General features: G+C 50.5%; 1 protein-coding gene across 5 annotated transcripts in view; it reads right to left on the bottom strand.

The window, feature by feature from the left end:
• bcl9l (bcl9 like) overlaps positions 1-17,991 on the bottom strand; it is a 233,485-nt gene extending 215,494 nt beyond the window's left edge. For all 5 annotated transcript variants that reach the window (XM_041174485.1, XM_041174490.1, XM_041174488.1 and 2 more), the window contains exon 1: positions 17,857-17,991. The gene's annotated coding sequence lies outside the window, so the exon portion shown is untranslated. The remainder of the gene's footprint in view (positions 1-17,856) is intronic.
• Between the last annotated feature and the right edge of the window lie 834 nt (positions 17,992-18,825).

The raw sequence follows: 18,825 nt of genomic DNA, 5'->3' as shown, positions 1-18,825 counted from the left end.
GCCCAGAGCCGCCACCCCCCCCCCCAACGGCGGACCAGAGCACCCCATCTCCCGGCCCAGAGCCCTCCCCACCAACCCCCGGCCCTGAGCACCCCCCCCACCACCAACCCCCGGGCCAGAGCCCCACCCCCCACCAACCCCCGGCCCTGAGCCCCACCCCCCCACCAACCCCCGGCCCTGAGCCCCACCCCCCCACCAACCCCCGGCCCTGAGCACCCCCCCCCCCACCATCCCCCGGCCCTGAGCCCCACCCCCCACCAACCCCCGGCCCTGAGCCCCACCCCCCACCCACCAACCCCCGGCCCTGAGCACCCCCCCACCAACCCCCGGGCCAGAGCCCCACCCACCAACCCCCGGCCCTGAGCACCCCCCCACCAACCCCCGGGCCAGAGCCCCCCCCACCACCAACCCTCGGCCCTGAGCCCCACCCCCCCACCAACCCCCGGCCCTGAGCCCCCCCCCCCACCACCAACCCCCGGCCCAGAGCCCCCCCCCCCCCCCCCCCCACCACCAACCCCCGGGCCAGAGCCCCACCCCCCACCAACCCCCGGCCCTGAGCACCCCCCCCACCACCAACCCCCGGCCCTGAGCCCCCCCCCACCAACCCCCGGCCCCAAGACACCCCCCCACAACCCCAGCCCTGAGCACCCACCCCCCCACCCCAACCCCAACCCCAACCCCAGGTCCTGAGCACCCCCCCCAACCCCCGGCCCCGAGCCCCCCACCCCCGGCCCGGAGCCCCCCATGTGCACACCCCCTCCCCACTCCTGGCCCGGACCCCCCAACTCCCGGCCTGGACCACCCCCCACTCCTGGCCCGACCCCCATCCCCGGCCCAGACCCCCCCACCCCCGGACCCTCCCCCTACTCCCAGCCCGGACCCCCCCGCACCACCAGCTTCTCCAATCTTCCCACAGAAACTAACGCCTCTCATCTCTGGTCCCCGCTGAACTAGAAATCACTGTGCGGGTTTAATGATTACAGGTTAATCCTGTGGAAGAACGAATGATGCAGCAATGGGAAACCTCGCAGTGAGTGTTCCTCCCTGGTTTATTTATCAAAGTGTCTTTTCCCCTCATTTTACTACAAGGACCACCAGCCCCCGCACAACTCCACCCCCTCAAAAAAAGAAATGAAGAGCACCAAAGAGGAAACAATCTCCCTTGTCAGTCCAAGCGGTAGAGACGAGAGTGTGGGCCGATTAGTCAGCGAGCACACGTGGAGAGTTTGTATGTGCTGGGTGGGTGGGTGGGGGGGGGGGGGGTGTTGGGGGTTAAAGGTGAATGTTCCTCGCCTCCCCTCCCCCAAGGAATGCTGGTGACAGAGCCAAGTGGAACAAGCAGTGAGAGCAAGTTCACATTTCACAATCCATCAGGAATCCACAGATGCTGCTGTTTTAAAGAGACACTCCCCTGGCTCGTGAAGCACTGGGGAGTATTTTTGGATTAAACCCTGGGCACACACCACCAAATTCTCTGTTAACCAAGGTAGACACCCCTCCCCAGCATACCACCCCCGCCCCCTCACAACTTGCTTTGTTGGAAGTAGCTAATTACCTATCTGAGATTGCATTAAACTCTGTTAACCACAGTCCAATTGGAAATGGTGTGTGGAGCAAGCTGATTGATATATTAATTAATTAAAGGTAAACCTGCATTCACATTAAACCTCATTACATCCTCACACACCTGAAGCGCTTTGCAGTCAACAGGTTACATTGGAAGTGTCAGGTTGAATCGATAAATATGATGCAAGAATGTTGGAATAATAAAGAAACACAAATCCAAATATCTTTTAGAAACACTCGAACTATAGCCCTGTCAGTTGTGACAGGGCCTCATTAAGCTTAAACTGCCAAAGTTACCACTGCACACTGTCTGACATGTCAACAGCCTTGTTTGTATTTCAGCTAATAAATCCTATTTTTACTAATCAAAGGAGGCCATTCAGCCCATTGTGTCTGTGCCAGCTCTTTGAATGAGCTCTCTACTGTTCTTTCCCCAAAGTTCTGTCAAGTTCCCCTTCAAATATTTACCTAATTACCTCTTGAAAGTCATTATGAAACCTGTTTCCATCCTCATTTCAGGCTGCACATTCCAGATCACAGCAACTCGCTGCGTCAAAAATATTTTCCTCATGTCACCTCTGTTTTTTTTCACCAATGATCTTAAATCTGTATCCGCTCCTGCCAGGAGAAACCGGTTCCCCTTTATTACTCGATCAAAACATGTCAGAATTTCAAATGCCTCTATTAATGGAGGTAGAACATACCCACAGTGTGAGCACTCCATAACTCAGTAATTTACTGACAGTGCACCAATACAATGAAGCAGTGTTATCCTAAAAGCTCCGTGAATTTATCCAGTGAGGCCCCACTGGCTGGACAGGGTCTCCTCTCCCCACCGCCTCTCGCACACAGGCAAAGACGCTGACAGGGTCCCGCCAGCATTGTAGCCTGTTCTAACAGCTAAAGAAGTGAAAAGGGCTAGAACTGACCTCAGCTAACGATGTAAATTCAGCCAAGCTGCCAAACCCTGATCATCATCCAGCACCAAATGCTGGAAAAGTGAGTGCATGTGTGTCCCTGCTCTGGGGGTGCCCCAGTCTCGGTCATTGCTGCCTGTGTCACTCAGATCCACAAGGGATAAAGCTCACCAAATAATCAGCAAGTGGCCATTCTATATCTATGGACAGGTCACTCAATTACATGTGCCATAACTTTGCAGTTTGGATCTGTCCCATTCTCACCTGAGACCTCCACACACTTAATCTCTAGCAGTTGATAAAAACACATCAGGAGTTCCTAACCCAGAGCTGTTGCACTGACTGGGATCAGTCCCACCCCAGGATGTGGGAACGGAAGCACAGGGGGAGGGGGACAGCAAGGTGGGGGAGAGGGCACGCAGAGGGAAGGGAGGTGGCACGGGGGACCGATGGGGCACGGGGGAGTGACGGGGGTGTGGGGGAGCCAGTGGCATTTGGGGGGAAGCGATCGGCATGTGGGGGAGCAAGGGGGGAAGCGCAGGGGGAGGAATGGGTGAGATGGGGTGGGGTTCACTGAGCGGGGAGGGGTTGGGTGCCGAGAGAGGGGACAGACGGAGGGGCAGTGAGAAGAGGGAGTAACAGATAAAACACGCAGAGAGACTCGGACAGAAAGGCAGAGAGAGATAGAGACTGAGCATTTGTGCACACACTCTGTGTTGTGTGTGTGTGTTAATTGTGAGTCGAGTGTGCGATGCACTGCATCGCCAAACAGCTGAGACTTGCTATCTGGACCACCACATGGAAACAGTGCCATTCATTGCAAGGCACTGAACTGGGACCAGAGCCTGTGAACCATATCCAACAACCAGCACAGAAGATCCGGATTAAAAAACTCGGACTGTCTTGGGTTCACTTCTCTTCCTCAAGGTCCCTGAAGCCCCAAGAGATCGCAGGCCTGTGACTGGGTCAGCCCAGGGCTAAGCAAAGGGTTAATCAGGATGGTGTATTACAGACAGAGTGCTGCAGCCATGGCAAGAATCCAGCAGCAGGAACAGCAGATCCAAACAGCTAAAACTGGCACACAGCAAAGGAAATTCCGTCCTGTTTCTTCTGGCAGAGCCAAGAGATTCCAGCTTTAGCAGCTCATAAAAAATAACAAACACTCAGCCATCTGAAGCCAGCATGTAAACAGCCAGTAGTCAAACTCTCAGGGTGAGGTGAGCTACTCTCAGGCCACGGGGACCCTCTCAGGGATTGGCCTAAAGTTCACCTTCGAGAGGGACACCCGCGCGCCCCCTCGCCCGGGGGAGACAGCCCGCGTGCCCCCTCGTCGGAGGGGGGGGGGGGGTGACATCCCGTGCTCCCCCTCGCCGGAGGGGGGGGGACACCCCGCGCGCCCCCTCGCCGGAGGTGGGGGGGGTGACCCCGCGCGCCCACTCGCCGGATGGGTGGGGGGGAGACCCCGCGCGCCCACTCGCCGGATGGGTGGGGGGGACCCTGCGTGCCCGCTCGCCGGATGGGTGGGGGGGAGACCCCGCGCCCCTTCGCAGGGGCCATTTCCAGTGGGCAATGACCCACTCAAGGACACTGACCCAGTTTAGAGCCTAGCTGACACAATAATTGCCTCAGTTCCCCTGGTTTCAGGAAGTGAGGAAACAATCAGCTGTTGATCCAACCTCATTGTTATTCTTCATGGTAAGGGTGTGGGGGCCTTTCAGAGCAAATCTCCGCTCCCCAATCTGATGTTTCAGCAGCAAAAAATGACAAATACACGGACAACACAGCAAGCGATTAGCATCTGGGGAGTTGGTGGCATCATTGCAATGTCACCGATCCAGAGACCCAGACTAATGCTCTGCGGTCAGGGGTTCAAATCCCACATTGGAATTTAAATTCAATATATCTGGAATTCACAGCTAGTTTCAGTAATGGTGACCGTGAAATTATCATCAATTATTGTAAAACCCATCTGGTTCACTAATGTCCTTTAGGAAAGGAAATCTGTCATCCTTACCTGGTCTGGCCTACATGCAACTCCAGGCCTACAGCAATGCGGTTGATTCTTAAATGCCCTCAGAAATGGCTGAGGAAGCCATTCAGTTCAAGGGCAGTTAGGGATGGGCAACAAATGCTGGCCTAGCCCAGTGATGCCCACATCCCATGAAAGAATAAAATAGAAACCCCAGTGAGAGTCAGCACCTGGGGGAGGGGCAGCCTGTATCCCAGTGATGGTCAGCACACTTTCTGAGTTACATGGAAAGTTCGGAACTGAATTCTGGTAGCTTTTGACCATCACCAGGAACATGACTCTGAAGCTTCCTGATTAATGTAAAAACCCAACTGCTTTGTTTAATTCCTTCAAGGAAGGAAACCCCTTCCCAGCCTGCCTGCATGCGACTCCAATTCCAATCTGCATGGCTGATTTACCCCCTCCTGGCACCTGAGGATGGTTAACCTTGCCATCATTGGTTAACCTTGCCATCATTGGTTAACCTTGCCATCATTGTCCAAATAACAAGAACAATAGAGGGTGGGTCATAGTCTTTAAAACAGTCGGTGTCTCCAAGAGAGCACAGAAAAAAATGGGCAAAACTGTAAGAATCTAGCTCTACAAACATTTTTTTTTGTAGTTATCAGAGTGCTAGCACAAAATGACTCAGAGTTGGTTAATGTCTATTGAAACATTCACGGTTACTGAGGTGACGTGTCAATGTTTGCAACTGAACACGTCAATTCCTGCACAGAATCCAGGATGCTCGATATTAAAACAAAAACCAATAGCTGAGGAGAGGAAGAACCTTCCTCATGATGGGTAACAGGCACCGTGAGATCTTAACTCTTACCCTGCCGAAAAATCACCAATTCCACAGCATAGTGCAGCACAGGAGGCCAGTCAGCTCATCATACGTGTGCTGCTTCTTTTATAGAGCTATCCAATTAGTCCCTCTCCCCTGAGCTTTTCCCCTATTGCTCTCCAAATGTTTTCCTCCAAGTTTTTATCCACGTCGCTTTTGAAAGTGACTATTGAATCTGCTTCCACTGCCCTTGCAGGCTGCACATTCCAGGTCACAAACAGCTATTAAAAAAAAGTTTCCTCATGTTGCCTCTGGTTCTTAACTCTGAAAAACACACTCAGTAACCCTTACCCTGCACAAGCTGCAACTCCCTGTTACACAGGGACATAGAAATAAGAGGAGGCTATTCAGCCTCTTGAGCTCATTCCACCATTCAAATTATGGCTGATCCATATCTTAACTCAACGTTCTCAAAGGCAGTTAAAGATGGACGACAAATTCTAGCCTTGCCAGTGATACTCTCACCCCATGAAACAATAAAGAAAAATGCTCCATTTCGGTTCTGGATCTCTTGCTCCTTTTAACTAACACCAATCTATCTAGCTGAGTTTCGAAATCTCTAATCGACCCCCAAATTCCATGAGGGGAGAGTGATCCAGATTTCCAATACCTTTGTGCAAAGAAGTGCTACCTGATTTCACTGTAACAGCCTGGCTTGGTTTTAAGATTATGCTCCCTGTTTTGGGTTGCTCAGAGGAAATAGTTTCTCTCTCTATCTACCCATCAAAAACCTCAGACATTTGAAACAAAATATTAAAAAGTGTCAAGATTAAGTTGCCTTTTCACTCCAGAACTGAGGCAGAAACATCTCCCTCTCTCTGATTGCAGTCAGGGCCAAAGATTCCTGTACATACATCAACCAGTGACAGTTCTGACAGTCGCACCATAGAATGATGCAGCATATAAGGCCATTTGACCCATCGTGTCTGTGCCAGAAATTCAGTACAGCTCTCCAATCAGTCCCACTCCTGCCCTTTCCCCGCGTGCTCCCAAGATTTTCCCTCAAGTCTTTACCAAATTCCTTTTCGAAAATTTCAATTGAATCTGCTTCCACAGCCCTTTTACGCAGCATGTTCCAGAATGTCCACTCACTACATTTTTTTATGTTGCCTCTTGATGTTTTGTCAGTTATTTTTAATTGTTCCCTGGTTGCGGAATTTCTGCCATTGGAACCGCTTTCTCCTTATTTACCCTAATAAAGCCCTTCATGATTTTGAACACCTCTATCAAATCCACTCTTAACTTTCTCTGCTCTAAGGACAACAATCCCAGCTTCCCCAATCTCTCCACATTACTGAAGTCCCTCATCTCTGGTCCCATTCTTGTAAATCTCCTCTGCAACCTCTCCAAGGCTTTGACATCTTCCTGAAGTGCAGTGCCTGATACTCCAGGACCTAACCAGTGTTTTATAAAGGTTTAACATTATGTACTCTATTCCTCTATGAAGATCTGTATACGTACACACCCAGGGCACTCTGTTCCTGCCATTCTCTCTCCCCAACATCCCCCCCCCCCGCCCCACCACTTTAAAATTTTATCATTTGTTTATTTTGCCTCTCCTTATTCTGCCCACCAAAATATATCACTTCACACTTCCCTGCATTAAATTTCATCTGCCATGTGTCCACCCATTCCACCAATCTGTCCGTCTTCATCATCCTGAAGTCTGTTATTATCCATCTCATTGTTTACTACACTTTCGTGAGTTTCGTGCCATCTAAACTCTAAGATTACACCCAAGTTCAGGTTATTAATACTTAAATCGAAAAGAGCAGTGATCTTAAAACCAAACCCTGGGGAAGATCTCTGTATGCTACCCGCCAGTCTGAAAAAAACCACCATTCACCGCAACTCCCTGCTTTTTTGGCCTGTGATGGGAGATGGGAGGCCCCTTGTACAGCTGCTCACTCACTGTGCATTCTGCTGACTGCCCATATCAAGCTTAGGGTTTGAAAGAAAGCACAAATGTAGGTCACTGTCACCACCTCCCTCCCCCTGAAGGCACACTGATCACATCTATATTTAGCATCAGGAGCAACTATAACCCCAGCCCTGGGGGGGAGGGGGGGTGGAGTGCAAGGTGCAAGGGGCAGTGGTCACAACAAGCAGGGAGTCACTGGCTGGACAAAAAGACACCGAGTCTCTGTTACTACAGCCACATTCAGAGAAGGCTCAGGGCAGTGGGGTCCATATCCCCTGTTATATGGAATTAGCTGAAATTAATTTGCTATTTACATGCCCATTCTGCAAGTTTATTAACATCCTGTATTTCATAAAACCTTCCTCGGTATTAACTACACCCCTAAGAGTAAAGACCATCCCCAGAAATTTCTCTCTGTTTTTTCTTGTGAGATAGAAAAAAAATGGACTACACACCAGGGAATAACGGTCCCATGTGGAACCCAATCCTGAGATCCTTGATCCCCATAGTTCAAGTTACATCAGCCAGCACATACTGTCTCTGGTCCAGAATTTGTGTCCTCCTCTGGACTGCCCCCCTTCCACAGGCAATGCCTCGCCATTTTCATCTCATTTATAACAGTGGTGAGATTCCCAGAGACTGGAATTCAGCTACCAGGCGAGCTGCTGTTGCCTGGGCCCCTGTCCTACCCTTGGGGAGGAGGTCTCGCTGGGAACACAAGGCTGTAGAGCAGGATCAGGCCTCAACTGTGCAGTTCCTTAGGAGTTGGGGAGAGCTATGAGCAGACAGACAGACTCCCACGTGTTGAGCTGCGGGGTAATCTGGTATAAAGCTTCATTCAGACATTTTTTGAGCAGAGTCTCAGTTTACAAACATGTGAGAAATGAAATAAAATGCTAAATGCTGCAAATACCGAGTGCTGCTTTTACCATCTAGAACTGGTGCAGACAAACTCATTGCCTTCCTCTGGCACCCCCCCACCCCCCCACAACCTGCCCATGTTTGAGCCGTGATTGCAAGTGTTGCATTGGCTATTTGGCTGTGGGAGGCATCATAACCATGCATGATCATAACTTTGGTCAATGTCACTGGATAATGGATTTACATCAGGGGCTCTGGCCAATTACCTCCCCCACCCCCAACAGAGATCAGCTGACTCAGCAAAGGCCAGTGGGACTCAGTACTGTCTGGACAATGTGGCTCCAGTGTCCCCTGCTGCTATGTGGACACTGGGAGAGGGGCAATCCCACAGTTGCAGTCTACCAATACTCATAGCTGAAGCTCACAGACAGCCCCTTGGATGAGGGGAGCCCAAGCCCAGAGGACCAAACAGCTGAGAGAGTCAATACCGTCAGGAGGAAAGAGGAAAAACCAGAGAAATGAACTCAATCAGTAAATTCTATCGAACTTCCCTCACAAAACCATAATGTCTGAAAATGCGAAGATCTGACATAAGGTAAATGAACTGGGACCTTAGAGCATTCATTCCTTCCATCTTCCTTCACTCTTGCAGAATGAATTTTTATGCTGACTCAAGACAGTTGTAACTCTATCCCACTGCCCAAAGATTGCAAAGGTCAGATGACTCTCTAACCTCATCCTCTCGCCAGAATTCCACTCAATGTTGATCCAGGCCTGCAGGCCCTGACTTACTTGCACAGGGAGAGGAAGAACAGGGCATGCGTGCTGGCGGGCAAGGGAGGGAGGGAGAGGGATGGTGGACAAGGGAGGAAGGGGAGAGGGCAAGTGGGGAGGGGGGGGGGAGACAGGGGAGGGAGGGCGCGGGCAGGGGGTGGGAGGGGGGAGTGAGTGAGGTAGTGGGCGTGCACATGGGCAGGGGTGGGAGGGAGGGGCCAGAGGGAATCGGCATGCACGAGCTGGAGGGAGGAGAGAGAGACAAAGATCTAGACAAACACGTAGTTCACTCAGAGGCACGTAGACACATGTACGTGTAGACGCACAGTGCAGAAATTCCCAAAGACCCACAGAGATGAACAAATAGGCACAAAGATATACACAAAGACAGACAGAAAGCCAGAGACATACACGCACAGACTAACGGGTTAACGGGTTAGCTTGACACTTCCTCCTTCACCCCACAAGACAGCACAGTCCACAAAGCTAAACCATGAGACTGTCCTGATAGAGCATGAGGCTATGGCCATCTGCCAAGATCAGACTTCTCCTTGTTCACTCCATCAGCAAAACTGGAAGGCAGTCTCTCAGAACCCTCTCACCCAGGAGTGACTGTACAACATACTCTGGGAGATGGAGGTTAATATGAAATGTTTAGCAAGCAGAGTTAAATCAGTCAACAGAACTTCAAGTAAAATAGTCCCGACTGCGGTAGTCACTCCCACCCCCACTCTCTGAGTGGGCTGCAGGCCTGGTAACTCAACCAAGTGAGTTTCAACAGTGAGTGTTGGAGGGCAATTTAACAACAGGGGCATCACAGCTGAGCCCAATTCTGTTCTCATATCATATCTAAACTCACCATTCATCTGTTTTTGTCCCTGTCTGTCAAAGAGCATTATTTCGGGCAAGTGCAGGAGTTTTCCCCAGTGTCCTGGCCCTACCTTAACCAACACCACTAAAAACAGATTCTCTGGTCATTTATCATATTTGCTGTTTGTGGAATCTAGCTTTGTGCAAATTGTTTGCTTTGTTCTCTGTGTTATGTCAGTAGCTACATTTCAAAAGTAATTGTCTGTAAATCACTTTGGGACGCCCTGAGGTCGTGAAAGGTGCTATATAAATGCAAGCTCTTTTTTTTAAAATCACTAACACAGGAGCCCCAGCTGATATCACATGTCCCTGGCCCTGGGTATTGTGGCAACAGGAGTAATGATGTCAGTAATTACATCAGAACACACTGATGTAATGAGAGTTTGAGCTTGTCCAGTCCACTAAACAAAATGACCCTTTAACAAGGTCACACTGGTCACAATAGCCGCCCATTATGGAGAAAGAGCTACAAATCCTCGTGCGGGTTCAGACACTGAGTTTCGGTTCCACTGCCGCAAACCACATAATCCACTGATATTTGCTGTGTAGTGTTGAGGCACTAAACCAAGAACCCAAAAAAACAACTTAACTACCAGGCAGGACAACACTTCCCACAACTGACAACAGCTCGCATTTAAATAGCATTTTTAACATAGTCTAAAGTTCCAAGGCATTTCATAGCAGTGTTAAACAACATTTGACATGAAGCCACATACAACAACAACAACTTATATTTATAGCACCTTTAGCAGAATCACAAACATCATAAACATCACAAGGCATTTCACAGAAGCATTATAAAACAAAATTCAAGAGATAAGGAAACATTAGTACTGATGACCATTGGCTTGATCACAGAGGTAGGTTTTAAGGAGCATCTTAAAGGAGGAGACAGGGAAAGGGAGGAAATTCCAGAGTTTAGGGCCTAGGTAGCAGACGGCCAGGCTGCCAATGGTGAAGCAGTTGGAGGAGCACAGAGATCTCAGAGGGTTATAGGGGCTGGAGGAGGTTACAGAGATAGGGAGGGATAAGGCCATTGATGGATTTGGAAACGAGGATGAGAATTTTAAAAATCAAAGCCTTGCTGGACCAGGAGCCAGCACAGGTCAGTGCATACAGGGGTGATGGAGGAAACAGGATGGACAAAATCTCATTCTGATATCTTCGTTCAGAAAGGAAGTACAGTCCAAGCACAGGAACCATGAAGATTGCTACCCAAGTGCAGTCTACCAATTAAGTCTCAATCATCAAAACCACACACCATCTGTACAGGGAGCAGACTGGGAGTCAGTTATTGCAAGAATGCTCCTGTTGTTTACACTGACCAGTGAAAGGATTTAAAAGATTCTCGGTCAAACACTGTAGCATTGGCTGAAGCCCTTACTCCAGTTGATTGCTCTGGTTACTGAGTCATTATAATCTTACATTATTAAGCACTAATGCATTAAGCAATGCATTTCACAGGAGGGTTATCACATAAAGTTTGACACTGAGCACGTAAGGAGATCTTAAGGTAGATGACCAACTGGTCAAAGAGGAAGTTTTTAAAGTTAAGTCTTAGAGGAGGAGAAAAGAGTGGTGAGATTTAGGGAGGGAATTCCAGAGTTTAGGGTAGCTGAAGGCATGGCTGCCAATGATGGAATGATTAAAATTGGGGATGTTCAAGAGGCCAGAATTGGAGGAGCGCAGAGATCGCAGAGGGTTGTATAACTGGAGATTACAGAGATAAGGAGGGATGAGGATAACAGTCCCATTTATAGGTGAAAAGCTACAGGGGAACATTGGTGTATGACAGGATGTCACGGCTGTGATGCAACCTGATAAGCCCTTGACTGATTCTGACACACTGAACCAGGGGTTGACATTACAAGATTAGTGACTGCTGCTAACGCAGCACCAAACCCAGCATAGTAAGATTTAATGATGCAGTTGAACTCCGTAAAAGAACGTGTTTTAGAAGGGACAGATAGCAAATGCATATTAACATGGATCATAGAAACAGGAAGAGCCCATTCAACCCCTCAATTGTACAGGGCTTTGGTGAGGCCACACCTGGAGTCGTGTGTGAAATTTTGGTCTTCATATTTAAGAAAGGGTATATTGACATTGGAGACGGTACAGTGAAGGTTCACTAGATTGGTCCCTGGGATGAGAGGTTGTCCTATGATGAGAAGCTGAGTAAATTGGATCTGTATTCTCCGGAGTTTAGAAGAATGAGAGGTGATCTCATTGAAACCTACAAAATTCTGAAGGGTTTTGACAGGGTGAACGCTGGGAGATTGTTTCCACTAGTCGGGGAATCTAAAACACGGGGGCACAGTCTCAGGATAAGGGGCTGATCATTTAGGATTGAGATGAGGAGAAATAACTTCAATCAAGTTATTGTGAATCTTTGGAATTCTCTACCCCAGAGGGTTGTGGATGCTCCATCGTTGAATACATTTAAGGCTGGGGTAGACAGATTCTTGGTCTCTCGAGGAATTTAATGATAAGGGGAGGGGGAGGGAAAATGGAGTTGAAGCCCTACGTCAACCATGATTGTACTGAATGGGGGAGCAGGCTAGATGGGCCAAATGGTCTACTCGGGCTCCTATTTCTTGTTATGATGTTTGAATCTGCTCCCACCATTAAAGCAGCTCGTGGTTAACCTGCACCAAGACCTCATTAATCCAGCCTGGCTCGAAAGCCCTTAATACCAAAACCCAATATACACAGTGAGTTGTGTTCAGAAGCATGCTGCCTGAAAGGGCAGTGGAAGCAGATTCAATAATAACTTTCAAAAGAGAACAGGGTAAATATTTGAGGGGAAAATATACAGGACAGTGAGGGAAAAAAAACAGTGGATTGAGAAAGAGCTGGAACAGACTTGATGGACCAAATGGCCTCCTTCATTGCTGTATAATTCTATGATTCCAGCATAAATCTACCCATCTCAGTATCCACATTCTTTGGGGGAATGTTCCAGATTCCCTTTGTGGGAAGAAGTGCTCCCTGATTTCACTCCTGAGCTCTAATTTTAAGATTGTGCCCCCCTGTTCTGGGTCTCTGGGTCCCTGGGTCCCCTCACTAACCACCCCCCAACCTTCCCCGGTTCTGGGTCCCCTCACTACCCCCCCCCCCCAACTCCACCTCACCTAGCCCCAACCGAGGAAAGAGCTGCTGTGAATCTATTTGGTCAAATAGTTCGATAATTTTCATCAATTTAGCTCAAATCACATGACCTTCCCCCACACCCCCACCCAATCTCCAAAACTCAGGGGTTATAACAGGAACAACAAGCTTAAACTGCATCTTTAACGTAAGAGATTGTTTCCTGGTGGCTAATAGGCCAAATTTACATGACGTGCCTTCATTATTTAACTCTTTAAGCCTGGTATCATTCTGGTGAATTTGGGCTGCTCGTGAGCTTCTTTCTGAGGTGTGAAGCCCAGAACTGAACACAGTTACTCCAGAGGAGGTTTTCCCAAGGCTCTGTTCAACTGGAGCATCGTTTCCTCCCCTTTGTACTGTAGAAACCATTGAGATGAAGACCTACATTCCATTAGCCTTTCTGGTTATTTTTTTTTGTATTTGTCCACTGGTGTTTAATAATGTGTTTACCTGGACCCTAAATCTCTTTATTCCTCCTCAGTTTCTGGTCTCTTTTCATTTAGTAAATATCCCCATTTGTCTTTCTTGAGTCTAAAGTGGGCGGCTTCACACTGGCCAACGCTAAACTCCATTTGCGACAGTGCCGTCCAGTCACTTTATAACCTCCTGCTCCCAACAGCACCACTTTCTATGTCTCCTAACCCCACACAGCCACATGCTGGAGCAGTACAAGTTACAGCCTGACTCAGTCATTGTTCACACATATTCACCAACAGGTTACACATACCACCCCACACTCGAATGGTATATTTACTTAGAGATTCCAAGGTGCATACTGAACTCCGAGTTAGAAGCTTGTGGGTTTAATCCCAAATCCAGCACTTCAGCCCATAATCTAGACTGACGCGGCAGTCTGGCATTGAGGGAGGGCTGCACCATTACAACACAGTGTGTGCAGAGTTTGTGTGCAAGTCAGGTATTGTTCCTCCTGTTCCAGGTTCCCCATTCTAAATAGTTCCCCCCACATCATCCACACCCCCATCCTACTAACCCTCACTGTTGAAATCAAACTGGTTGTGTTGTCTCTGACCCTAACACATTCTTCCATGTTTGGAACTGAGTTCAAGAACTCCTTTCTGACGTTATAAATAACCACTACACTTCAAACTGTGCTTCAGCAGCTGAAGCGCACTTTGGGACACCCAGAGGTTGTGAAAGGCCCTATAGAAATGCAAGTCTTTCTTTGACTCCTTCAGTCTTCCTTTAAATACAATTGACAGATATTAAAACACCAAACCTGAATGGTAAGAGGGCCGAGAAGAGCAAGACCAGAAAAACACAGCTATTTGTCCAGAAAAATCCAATAACACCTCCCCCACCAACCCCTTTCAAATTTCTGTGCAATTCTCCCATGGATTCTCCACATTGTCCACCTCCCTCGAACTTGTTTGGGAGAGTTTGGTGCATATCTATGTAGAGCACATCAACATTAAAATATTTAGGGAGTGGGAGATGGGGAGGGAGCTGGGGGTTGTGGTGTTCAAATCACCGCTCTCTAAACATTAAATTAAACTCAGGGGTTTGTAAGAATGTCTGGGGTCCAACAGGCGCCTTGAACTCTTTGCAAACCAGGTTGGACAGGACTCCGTGTTCACACTCCAAACACTCTCACTCCAGTTGCTTTGGTATCAGCCACCGGGCCGATTACAATGGATCTGCAGTGTAAATGCACCTTCAAATAATCCTGTTCTCTGATGGCCCACTGTGCAAGATAAATACTTCCTGGTATTTATTCCGAGTTTATTCTTCATAACCCTGACCCGTCAGCTCCAGTCCCGTGAACCCCGACCCATCGGCTCCGGTCCCCTGAACCCCGTCCCGTCGGCTCCGGTCCCCTGAACCCCCGACCCGTCGGCTCCGGTCCCCTGAACCCCCGACCCGTCGGCTCCGGTCCCCTGAACCCCCGACCCGTCGGCTCCGGTCCCCTGAACCCCCGACCCGTCGGCTCCGGTCCCCTGAACCCCCGACCCGTCGGCTCCGGTCCCCTGAACCCCGACCCGTCGGCTCCGGTCCCCTGAACCCCGACCCGTCGGCTCCGGTCCCCTGAACCCCCGACCCGTCGGCTCCGGTCCCCTGAACCCCCGACCCGTCGGCTCCGGTCCCCTGAACCCCCGACCCGTCGGCTCCGGTCCCCTGAACCCCCGACCCGTCGGCTCCGGTCCCCTGAACCCCCGACCCGTCGGCTCCGGTCCCCTGAACCCCCGACCCGTCGGCTCCGGTCCCCTGAACCCCCGACCCGTCGGCTCCGGTCCCCTGAACCCCCGACCCGTCGGCTCCGGTCCCCTGAACCCCCGACCCGTCGGCTCCGGTCCCCTGAACCCCCGACCCGCCGGCTCCGGTCCCCTGAACCCCGACCCGCCGGCTCCTGTCCCCTGAACCCCGACCCGTCGGCTCCGGTCCCCTGAACACCGACCCGTCGGCTCCGGTCCCCTGAACACCGACCCGTCGGCTCCGGTCCCCTGAACACCGACCCGTCGGCTCCGGTCCCCTGAACACCGACCCGTCGGCTCCGGTCCCCTGAACACCGACCCGTCGGCTCCGGTCCCCTGAACACCGACCCGTCGGCTCCGGTCCCCTGAACACCGACCCGTCGGCTCCGGTCCCCTGAACACCGACCCGTCGGCTCCAGTTGTGTGTGCTGGTGCAGACTGTGTTGCTTGTGGTTTACTTTATTGCTTTCAGTTATCCATAAGGTCCCCTCGGAGATCTCTCTATTCTGTGGCCGACCAGCCTACTTGCTCCTTATAGCTCAAAGCTACAATTACCCAGCACCTTCAGTCCCATTTGACGTATTCTCCCCTCTGAAATCATGGGTACAATTCCTAATCAGTATTTGACCTGGTTTGACACTACCAGTGCAGCACTGCCAAAATCCCAGTGTCAAAGACGCTAAGCTTTGGAGATGGCTTTGGACAGGACATTTGTCTTTCAGATGAAACGTTAAACTAAGGCCTTAGCTGCCCTCTCCATTGGATGTAAATGATCCCACAGCACTACTTCTAAGAAAAGTAAGGGAGCCCTGGTCAGTATTTAATCCTTAACAAACACCACAAAAAAATTATCTATTATTACATTAGTGTGTGTGGGAGCTTGCTGTGTGCAAATTAGAATCATAGAATGGTCACTGCATAGGAGGCCATTCAGCCCATTGTGTCCAGGCTGAATCTCTGTAAAAGCAACTCAGCCTCTTCCATTTTTCTATTCAGGATTAACCTGCCTCCACCACACTCTCAAGCTGCGCATTCTAGATCCTAACCACCCACTAGGCAAAAAAGGTTTTTCAGCAAGTTGCCAATCACCTTAAATCCATGAGGAAAGGTTGGACAGGTTAGGCTTGTGTCCACTGGAGTTTAGATGGGTGAGGGGCAGCTAGATTAAAACCTTTAAGATCCTGAGGGATCTTGACAGGGTGGATGTGGAGAGGGTGTTTCCTCTTGTGGGAGAATCTGGAACTAGAGGTCACTGTTTAAAAATAAAGGGTCGCTCATTTAAAACAGAGATGAGGAGAAAATTTTTTCTCAATGTCATGAATCTTTGGAACTCTCTTCCTCAAAAGGTGGTGGAAGCAAAGCCTTTGAATATTTTTATGGCAGAGCTAGCTAGATTCTTGATAAACAAGGGGGTGAAAGGTCATTGGGGGTAGGCAGGAATGTGCAGTTGATGTTACAAGCAGATCAGCCATGATCTTATTGAATGGCAGAGCAGGCTGGAGAGGCCAAGTGGCCCACTCCTAAATCTTATGTTCGTATGTCCTCTGGTTTTCAGTCCTTCCACCAATGGGAACAGTTTCCCCTACCCACTCTGTTTAGATCCTTCATGATTTTGAACACCTCTATCAAATCTCCCCTCAACCTTCTCTTCTCCAAGGAGAACCCCAACTTCTCCAAATTAACTTCATGAACTGACATTCCCCATTCCTGTGAATCTTTGATGCACCCTCCCTAATGCCTTCACACCACTGCAGTGTTACTTACAATATAACAGGAACTTCAAAAAAGTACTTAGGTGGTTGTAAAGCACTTTGCGATCTCATGAGGTAGGTGAAAGATGTTGTATAAATGCAAGGTTTTTTTTATATCGAACCCTGTCTGTGTTGAGGTGGATGTTTAAGTTCTCACGGCAGTATTTGGAGAGCAGGGAGCTCCTGGTCAATATTCATCCCTCAAACAATGCCAAAAACTGGTCACTCATAAATCAACAGGCCATTCAGCCCAACTGCCCTATACAGCTATTCTGTTCTAATGGCGTCTTCCCACCCTGTCCTCCTTTCCCTCCTCCTTCATGTGGGTATAGAACCTCCTGAGGGGCTGTTCCTGTGCTCGTCTACCTCAGTGGTGGCACCTCCACGTGGATTAAAGGAGGTGCCAGTTTCTCCGGGACCCCCTTTCTTTTAGGTTTCCATGGCCCTGCGACTGGTCCGGACTCCGGCCCCAGCAGCTCCTTCGGCCAGGCCACCCTGTCCAGGCCGGTGCTGGGCACTGAGGGGGGCGGCCTGGCCGTTGGCTGGTCAGTGGGTCAGCGCCTCCGGCCAAGGGACTCCAACTCCCACAACTCCCCGCCATCACCCATGTGCCCACCCTCTCAAGGTGATTGGCCGGTGGTGGCACAGAAAGCGGCCAAATCCGCTGCTGATTGGCTGACGGTCCCTTCACTCACTCCAAACACCCCCCCCAAACCAAAAAAAATCCTCCCCTCCCCCATCCCGCGGCGGAGACTGGGGGAGCAATCCGGGGGAAGAGGCCGGAGGAGAGGCTCCTGTCCCCGGGCAAAGAGCCCGAGACAAAGGGTTAAAACAAGCCGGGGCCCCGAAACATTGTAGCTGCTCGGGGGCCCCGACACATTGTAGCCGCCTGGGGGCCCCGACACATTGTAGCCGCCCGGGGGCCCCGACACATTGTAACCACCTCCATCCCTCCCTCACCTGTTCCCCAGCCGCACGTACCTGGATCACCGCCGCTGACCACTCGCCTCATGTCGCTGCTGAGCGCGGCCTCGGCCTCCTCCTCCCCCCGTGGCCCATGACCGGGGCCTCGGGCTCGGGGACAACTCGGCGGCGTCCCTGCTCCTCCTGCCGCCTCCCCCCCCCCCACCCCCCCCCCACACACCCCCCACACCTCAGCCACAGGACAATCCTTTACACGAGAGTGGAGCACGGCCCCGGCCTCTCTCTCTCTCTTTCCCTCTCCCGCTGCTCGGCGCCGCCGCTTCTGTTGTTGTCAAACGGCGGTGAGTGTGGAGGAGCCGGAGGAAGGGGCTGAGGGAGCCGCCGTGTCACAATAAGAGTCCCCACTCCCTCCCACAGCAGCTCCCAGCGGCACCAGCACTCAGCACAGCCACAGAGACAACACACAAACCAAACACAGTCTGCTCCCTAAACACACTCACAGAGACAGAATTCACACGCCAGAGTCTGCACACTGACACTTACAGAAGCAGCACTCGTATGCTAACCATGGTCTGTTCATTAAACACACTGACGGATGCACCACTTACTAAACACATTGGGAGACAGCACTCACATGCTAAACACAGTCTGCTCGCTAAAGACACTCAAAAACCGCACGCACATTAAACACCGTTTGCTCGCTAAACACACTCACAGAGACAGCACTCACACACCAAAGTCTCCTCAATAAACGCAGAGGCAGCACTCAAACACCAGTCCACACACACTAAACACTGTCTGCTATGGTACACACTTTCAAAAACAGCAGTGACAAAATAAACACACTCAGAGCACTCACACACCAAACACAGCCTACTCACTAAACACACTGACAGAGCACTCACACACCAAACACAGCCTGCTCACTAAACACACTCACAGAGACAGCAATCACACTAAACACCGTCTGCTTACTAAACACAGAGGCAATATTAACACACTAGACTGTTCACTAAACACACACAG

The sequence above is a fragment of the Carcharodon carcharias genome, chromosome 25 (assembly GCF_017639515.1).
Source record: "Carcharodon carcharias isolate sCarCar2 chromosome 25, sCarCar2.pri, whole genome shotgun sequence".
Lineage (NCBI taxonomy): Eukaryota > Metazoa > Chordata > Chondrichthyes > Lamniformes > Lamnidae > Carcharodon > Carcharodon carcharias.
Note: the sequence above shows the minus strand (reverse complement) of the source record. Positions and strands in the feature narration are given on the sequence as shown.